Genomic DNA, 9423 nt, shown 5'->3' with positions numbered 1-9423 from the left:
TCTCAAGTTTCATGCCATGCCACCATTGCATCTGCTTCCCCCTTGGGGTACCCAGAATCGTTGTACACCAAGCTGGGCTAGAGGGAGGGGAGCTTAGCATGGAGGAGAGCAATGCAAGCTGAGTGCACAGGCAATGAACTCAGCCAGGAATAGCTTCTGAGAACTGGTTTGGTTTATTGGAAAGAGAAGGGGTGTTTATGCCCCTGTGGAGGTGGCTAGTGTCTCTGGGGCAAGGTTTCTGTGTCCTTGTACCATTTACCATGGCAGGGATTTTTGGAAGATGCTTCATCTGCATACTCAGTGTGGGAAAATAAGGTCAAATAAGGAATGAAGCCTGAAAACTGTCAGGGTAACAAATTTTTACTAAGGTTGATGGTGGGAAAGGTGTATTTATGGCACCTGGTTGGGAGCAGGGAGGTAGCCCATTCCTGCCTACTTCCTGTTTGAGGTATCTGGGGTTGAAGCTCCCTCTACTTTTTCTCTTTAGCCCTACACAATTACACTGCCACAAGGCCATAATAAAAATGCATCAGAGAAATGTCTATAGTACTTTGTCAAAATACACAGAGAGAGAGAGAGAGTTAAAATTGAAATTTCTTCTTTGTTAAGTCATATATATTTGTTTTATGTATTAAATATCTCATTTTGGATGAAAAGGCGAGGATTCTGGAGACTTGGGAAGAAAGTAAACCACACAAGATGCATAAGACCCATCCCCTAGCTAGTAGAAGCAGTGACCAGGTTGAGAGAAGACTCTGAAGCAGGGCAGGCCAGGGGATGGTCTCCATCCATCAACTTCCTGCACATTGGGATGCTGCTCCCTGGAACCCATGCTAGAATGGGATTTCCAGTAACACAACTGACTGAGTCATCCCTGCTTCTTAAGTAACCCACTCACGTCTACATCTACGAGTAATTCCAAAAAACTCATTAGTTTGCTAAAGAGGACGTTGGAAAAATCATTTATTTGGCATCCTGACTGGTCTACCTAGAATAAGTTCACACCTCCCCATGTCTAAAGTAACTCTCTCTTTAAAAAGTTTTAGTGCCAGTGAATCTTTAAGATAATAAAAACATTTTCAAATGCCATATTTTGCATGTCTCTAAGGTTTTTGAAGACGTTATCTAACTATTCTACCTTATCTTTCTATAGAATAATATCCATCTGCTGCACCTAAGATGTATATTTTTATGATAAAAGTAGACTAGTAATTGATATGACCTTGATGATCAACAAACAATTAACTATTATAACTTACTTATCCTAAACAACCTGCAATAACACTTTCAAAGTACTGGAAGTAACCCTTGTGTTATAATTGAGTCGTATGAGTACAGTTCCTCATATTAGAGTAGAAATGTGTGTGTGTGTGTGTGTGTGTGTGTGTGTGTGTGTGTGTGTGTGTGTGTGAAGAATAACCTTACATTTGAATTCTGTACCACTGTATCTAGAATTAAACTTACTTTGCATCAGGTACAAAATTGTATACCTGTGAATTAAAAATAACCTTGTGAGTGACAATTGAGGCATTAAGTTGAGGAGTAGATTCACTACTATACTTTTTGTTCTAGCTTCCCTCTATATTGCAATATTCCTCCTTTTTTCTTTTCAAGCCCTATCTCCAACCCTAAGAATGTAAGATAAACGAAAAGAGACACACCACTGAGGCTAACCTTATTTTCTCTCTAAATAAGACCAATAATAACTCTTAACTAACTCCCATTGATAATAACCCTCTATAGTCCATGAGGCAGGTCCACTCCTGGCAGCACAAAGCCTACCTCAAAGAGGATGATGAGCATCAGAGAGAATGATGAGAATCAAAGAACCTCATTATGGAGATAGCTTCAAATGTTGCAAACAAGCCACTGGGCAAATTGTCCTTGTTTCTACCACAGACAGAATTTTGCCAAGACAGGGTAATCAAGTCCTCAATGTCTCCTGCTTCACAAATATGTCTGTCAGATATATTGGGCTAGAAGGCTGAAGAAAATGGTCCAACATTAGGGAGAGTTTTGGGTGACTATTAAGGTAGCAAACTGTCTCTGTCATCTCCTCATTTGGAAAGCTACTAACCTGCACTCCCAGCACACTCAGATAATCAAGCTATTCCTTCTCAAGTCTCTGATGGAGTTGAAGACCCGGTAGCTTAGTTTTACAAGGAAGCTTAGTTGTTTAGGGCAAAAGATGTTTTTATGTCTAGATAGATGTTCTAAGTTTATAATGACAAGATATGATGGAGATTGATTTACATTCAGAATTTTAGATGCACCAAGGTACGAAAGATGTTTTCTTCAAGGCTGTCAAATACAAATAGCCAAAACACTAAGAATGTAACAGTTATGTAATTCCTGATTGTATCATGGTTCATCTTGTTATAAGTACTTTATTGTATATATGTGTAATAATATAAATGTATATGTAAAAAATGCTTAATAAAAAATTTTTAAAGGCAAAGAAGAAAAGTTTTTACTTCCATTCTACAGAAGATGCCCTTAATCATAGCACTCTATCTAAGACATAAAAAAAAATAAGAGATTTAAAGTATCTACACCTTTGCAATAGTTAATAGTGTACAAAGTATACAAAGATTAAGTGTATAGTACATCTGCCTTAAATTGTAAACATAACAGGGTTGGTTCTCTTTCATGGGGTGGGTCTAGAGTTGGGCCTGGCATTAGTTGGGTATTCCCTTTAACTGTGTACTATCTGCTCAGTCTTTATCCATGAATGTCTTGTGGGCAGGGGAAATTTTGGGTCAAAGATTTTGTGGATGTGTTGGTGTTCTCTTCCCTCCACCAGGAGTCTTGTCTAGTTAGAAGATGTCCTCTTCAGTTTCCGTGTCCTCTGCTACTAAGAGTCTCAGCTAAGGTCTCTGTCATATCCTTCCAGAAGCCTTTCCTGTCTTAGGTCTCCAGCTTGTCACTGAAATGACCAGGGCCACCATTTTTTGAAATGGATGCTGCTACTCATAGCAAAGCATAGGAAGTCTTGTGGAAAAGTGGGAGGAAAGATAAAAGGACCTAGAGGTGGCAGGAGCTCCACAAGCCCAACACAGCCAATTAACCGGGGTCCTGGGGCACAGTGGAGGCTGAAGCACTAAACGAGGACATAGCATGGACTGGATCTAGGTCCCCTACACAGATGTACCTAATGAGAAGCTCAGGATTCATGTTGGTCCTCTAGTAAGGGGAGTGGTGGCTCTCTCTGACATGAACTCAGTTGTCTTCTGTTTGATCACTTCCCCCTGGCAGGACTGCCTTTCCAGGCCACAGGAGAAGAGGATGTGCTCAGTCCTGATGTGACTTGATGAGCTGGGATGGGTGAAGGAGGCGGGGTGGTTCCCATCCTGAGGAATACAGGATGGGAATGTGGGAAGAGGGAGGAGTATTAAAATTAATTACATTCATATATATAATTAATACATTTATAATCTGTGTCATATTTGGTCAGCAGTGGACTACATGTTTGAAGGTATATATTCTATAAGACCATTCCACCTAGTGACATTTTAGCTATCTTAGTTTCTGTATGTATAAGCATGAGATATTAACATACTTACTTCACAATGTGTCACATTTCTCTGAACATAGTTCTGCCATTGAGGGAGTTAAGTATGTGTGCCAGTTATATAGAAGACCGAACCAAGCTTGTTTCTCTTTCATTGTATCTAGTTTACTGTTTGCTCTGACTCTTGATTGTTTATCACTTCTGTATTCTTTTATCTTTGCTATTTGATTTATCCAGAAATAGATCAAGCTGCCTTGTAATTGTGATCCTGCTGCCTCCGTCTCTGAAATGATATCCTACAGGTGTGTGTCTCAACATTCAAAGCTCGTGTGTCATGCTCTTAATGACATCGCTGAAAGCTGTGCATTATAAATCCCAGTACATTCATTGATGCTGCATTTCTTGAGGACTTGGGAAAGGATTTTATTTGGAATGTAGCCAGTGAGTCAGTATTCAGAAAGTAAAATTTGGAAAGGAAGTTAACTTACAGTATTCTTCCTATCCTGCATGGAGTTGGAGAAGGCAATTTAACACTAGAGTGGGAAGTATTTGAGAACAATTGTGTAATGCAGGAAATTAGAGCTTGGCAGTCAATCAGCTAGACAGAAGAGGAGGGTGGATAAAAGCTCACAGAGAAACAGTTTCTAGAAAAGATGCTGGATGAGTGAAGGGCCTTGCAGGTGGGCAGCAATCAGAGACGTCAAAGGAAGTAAGAACAGAACCAAGTTATGCCCATGTCTCACCCAGGTCAGCACTGAAGATCTTAACCTGCATCATTTTCCTTGCTGCTCTGTTGTGATTTACAGAGTATTTCATAATGATAGTGCGTGGATTTTAATAATGGAAATGTCTATAGCAAGCAGAAATCCTTCATACTAAAATAAAGAGGGCTTAGAATGCCGATAATCATGCTTTGATACCCCTATTCTTTTTTAATTACAAAGTTCAGGTTTTTGTCTGTTAGGTTTATACATGGAAATCATTAAGAGTCTATGGTGAAATAGGTAGTGAATTATAGTAGGGAGTCTTTTAGTACTAAGTATCAGAAAAAATAATCTATGGCATGCTGAGTTACTGTCTGTACTACACATAGGCCTTCTGAACAAATGCATACTCAAGCCCTTATTTGGGAAATGACCTCATTATAGAGATGACAAAAACTATCTTAGTTACTGTTGATTACCTTATTCTGTATACAGTTTCAAAATAGATTTGGTATAACTGAGAATATCGCATACAACTCTAAATAAAGTACATTATATCTCTTTAGAATATGAGGCATTTTATTTTCACAGCTTCCTAAAGAGATTATTACAGCCATACACTTGGTCCTCTCTACTTATCTCAAAATTGGTCCTTCAAGATTTTTGTTTGTTTCTTTGTTTTGTTTTGGTTTGGTTTTTTTGCCTCTTTATTCTAAGAGCTCTTATTTTATTTTATTTTATTTTATTTTATTTTATTGGTCTTTGGCTGGTTGCATGTACAATATTTACTCCAAATATTTAAACTTTTGGTCTTAGTTTCTTATTTCATTTTGTTTCAGTGCTTAAACCTCCTCTCTTCCATTAAAACAAACCAATCATCTATCCCTGAATCCTTTATGAAATAATGCCTTCCTGGATGGAAGTGAGCTTTTCTGAATTAGTTAATTCTGTGGCATGTTCACTTTCAAATCTTGACATGTTTAAAATTTCACTCCAGGGAATCCCTATTCTTTTGCTCTGATGAATTTTTTATACCCTTCCTCCAACACATATCTGTGATAATTATTTTTAATATCTCAATGGTAACATCCTTTTCTCTACACATGAAAATACAGATTGACCCACATTTTAGACTTAATCCCCTATTCTTTTTTTTCTGCTGCAGTCAGAAATGAGCCCCCTCCTTCTGGTTTAATTAGCATTTCTAAATATAACTCTTTAAATTTATGACACGACAACTCCTTTCTGCTGTGTGCCCTGAATTTCTAGGGAGAATGAGTGTATTTAATCAAATGAAAGACATTTCACATTTAAAACACAGCTGATTTTCTTGTCTTTTCTCAATAATAAAAATCTCCTTCTCCTTTTATTTTTATTTTTATTTTTTGCATACCATGGTCTTAATACTTTTAAAAACTTCAGCACCCATCTTCTATCTTACCTCTATCCTGGGACCCTTACCATTAATTTGTTTTTTAAAAAAAATCACTGTTTTTCAGTCTTCCTAAATGGCATATTTCATCTTTTACATTCCATGTTTATCACCCTGTCTTGACGAATATTCTTACTATCTCTTAGTTGCTTATGAAAGAAATTCTTCACTAAATAAGTCCTGAACAGGTTTGTTTCTCCAATTGCTGGTTCAATCACATCACAAACATGACTGTTCAAAGACATACACCTTTTTGTCTTCATTTGTCTTTTTTTTTTCTTCTTGCTGTCTTTTTTCTTTTTTAAAAAATTTTATTAATTTATTCATATTACATCTCAATAGTTGTCCCCTCCCTTGTATCCTCCCATTCCTTCCTCCCTCCCATTTTCCCCTTATTCCCCTCCCCTATGACTGTGACTGAAGGGGACTTCCTCCCTCTGTATATGCTCATAGGGTATCAAGTCTCTTCTTGGTAGCCTGCTATCCTACAAGAAGAACATTATGATAGGCAGATTTGGACCCAGGGGTCCCACTCAAACTATGGCACCAGCTAAGGACAATACAGGCCATAAACTTCAAACCCCTACCCAGATCTAGCCAACGGACAGGACATTCTCCACAGTTGAGTTGGAGAGTGGGGTCTGACTTTCACATGTACTCTGGTGCCTCATATATGACCAAGTCCCCTGAATGGGGAGACCTGGTGGCACTCAGAGGAAGGATATCAGGCTACCAAGAAGAGACTTAATACTCATTTGTCTTTTTTAATGACTTATTTATTTTATTTAATGCATGCGAGTGTTTGCATGCATATTAAGTGTTATAGATCTGTGTCAGTTGAGAACAGAACAGAGGTCTGACTCCCGTGAAGCTATGGACAGTTGTGAGCCACCATGTGGCTTCTGGGAACTGAACTTGGGTTCTCTGCAAGACTGTTAAGTGTTCTTAACTTTTGACAATCTCCCAAAATTGCTTCAGCTACCTCCCCCAGCCCTTCTCAACAAAGCCTATAGATTTATATATCAACTGCCACATAGTCTACCTGGAACATGCAGAGTTCTAAGTCATGCTCTGTGTAATGCCCTACACAAGAATTAGAACATAAACTCATATTTCATGACCAAGTACAAAAATCGGGTTATGCCATAGAGGAATATAGTTCACTGTAACCCACAAGGAATTCCTTACTTATAGAACAAGCTTGTTTTTCAAAATATGTTGTTTAATGCACGCTAATTGACAAGCACATCATATCTCTTTGTGCTTCTATTGCTTTGCATCAGAAAACATATAATATTTTTTATTAGTGATAATGCCCTTATTGCATAATAAACACAGTATGTCTTAAGTTGATTTTACCTAAAGGTTGCAGTACTACTAATGAAATATAAGTTTTGTTTTCCAACTCCAAAACTGGAATCTTACATGTCCATGCAATGTAGCATTTATTTTTACTAATTTAGTAGAAAAATAATCCCTCATATGCAGTTTTATTTTCATGTGCATATATGTGTGTTTCCACCTTCACTCCTATGGGACTTACATAGCCATAGCATTCAGCTTCTCCATGTCTTTTCTTATAAAGGTGTCATAAAAGGAACTGCCTTCTCATTTGCCGTACAGATTGGAAATATCAACATGTAATATGATATGAATATAAACTATGTTTTCAGAAATATGTCATAGCATCACAAAGAGAAGCCTATATATGCAGCAATGATTATGATTATTATTTCAAGTTATGAGGATCAGAAGTGTTTACAGTGAATAAATAGGATTATGTTTTAAATTTTCTGTGGAATGCCAAATAATTTTTTTTTTAATTCTGTGTAATGATCTTCAAACATGTATCACAAAGATAGGTAAAAATGAGTTTGATAGAAATTCCAAGTTAAGTATTAGGCCTTTTAAAAGGTCTGATAAATTTTATGAACTTGAATAATTTATTTTCCTTTTTCTGAGAATTTCATCCCACAATCCACATTCTCCAGTCAGCCCTTTAAATCCTCAGTGGTTCTTGAGGGTGCAAGTGGCGCGCTAAAGAGCAGCAGTGCCCCCTAGTGGCACTAGTCTGTATAGGCCCTGTAAATAGTTTTTAATCCCTCAAATATTTCTATTACTCATTTTATTTTTCTGGCAATTATTTCCTAGCAGAATTGCAACAAATATGCAATTTTCTTCACTGTCTATTCATGATAAACTTTATTAAAATGTATGTGACTGTTAATTAGTTTCAGAAATTTAATAATCAAGCTTTTTAATGTAGAAAGTCAGTCTCAGGGATAGGTTTCTACCCAAACTGGCTTCACAAATTGACAAATAAGGTTAGATAGTTAGCATCCATATAAATATATGAAGTAGTTTTTAAATTGGTATTTTCATTTAATTTGGCTGTGAAACATTGGAATTTTAAAAGACTAGAGAATCCGTGAGGAAAAGAAGCAGCCTAGTTATAAATCCAAATATTTATCCCTATTGTTTAATTGCCTAGAATACATGATGGCATTAAAATAATAATTGCATTCTAGGGGCTTATTTGCAAACCAAGGAGAATAAACCAATGTATATGTATAGTTGAATTCATTAAAATAAATATCACCGATGATGAAGATGTATTACTATGTGACCCTCATGAAACAGATTTGTCTAGAAATTATTTTTGTTAAAATATTATCTCATTATTTCCTTGGATATTGGTGAAATAGAAACTTAACAAATACAAGGCAGGAAGCAGTTGAATTTTGTTCAAGATCAAAGGCTTGCCTAGTTATGAATATTTATTCACTTCTGTGATATTTTAAAGTACTTTGTGCTATTTGAGGCATGTGTGTATATAATATGTATTAATATATATGATTTAAAATATTAAAATAACTCAAAGTGAAATTGCAATATTTCGTTTCCAAGGCATGCCTTCAGACTGCAGAACGTGTTATGGGTTATCTTGGTGAAATGAAGTTGGTGTACAGTCACTCTGGGTATCTCCTTTAGAATTTGTTTCTAACCTGACCACCTTTGCTCTGACTCTGAGAGTAGGATGCATAGATGCAAACACTTGCTGCTCTTTCAGGGAAGAACAAACAAAGAAAAAGGAGAATTTGTTATTCATCTTTCCTTCCTTTAACATCCCTCTAGCAAGCTCCTCAGTGCCAAAGCATCCATCCCCATTCAGATATGTTTTTGGATCCCTCAGAGGATATCTTTACCAAAAACCATGTTACAGACTCACTTAGATACAAGATTCATGTGGTGAAGAACTAGCTGCCCGAGATTTAGAGCTCTGTCCATATTTAGAGTCTTTAAATGGATAATTAATTTGAAATGAAGCTGTGACATGAGCCTTTATCTCATCTGATTGATGTCTTAATAAAATGAAGATATTAGAGGATGCATAAGAATGATCACACACACACACACATACACACACGCACACACACACATACACACACGCACACACACACACACACATACACTCACACACATACACACACGCACACACACACACACACATACACACACGCACACACACACATACACACACGCACACACACACACACACATACACACACACACATACACACACGCACACACACACACACACACACACACACACACACATACACACACACACACCTGTGAGAAAACAGGGAGAGAGTGGGCAACCACTAGCCACTGGGCACAGTGGCATGAGAAACCAAACTTGCTGGCACCTGCCTCTAGAATAATGGGAAAACAAATGTCTGAAGCCTATGCAATTTCTCCATTGCAGCCTTAGA

The sequence above is a fragment of the Acomys russatus genome, chromosome 8 (genome assembly GCF_903995435.1).
Source record: "Acomys russatus chromosome 8, mAcoRus1.1, whole genome shotgun sequence".
Lineage (NCBI taxonomy): Eukaryota > Metazoa > Chordata > Mammalia > Rodentia > Muridae > Acomys > Acomys russatus.
This window is presented reverse-complemented; position numbering follows the sequence as displayed.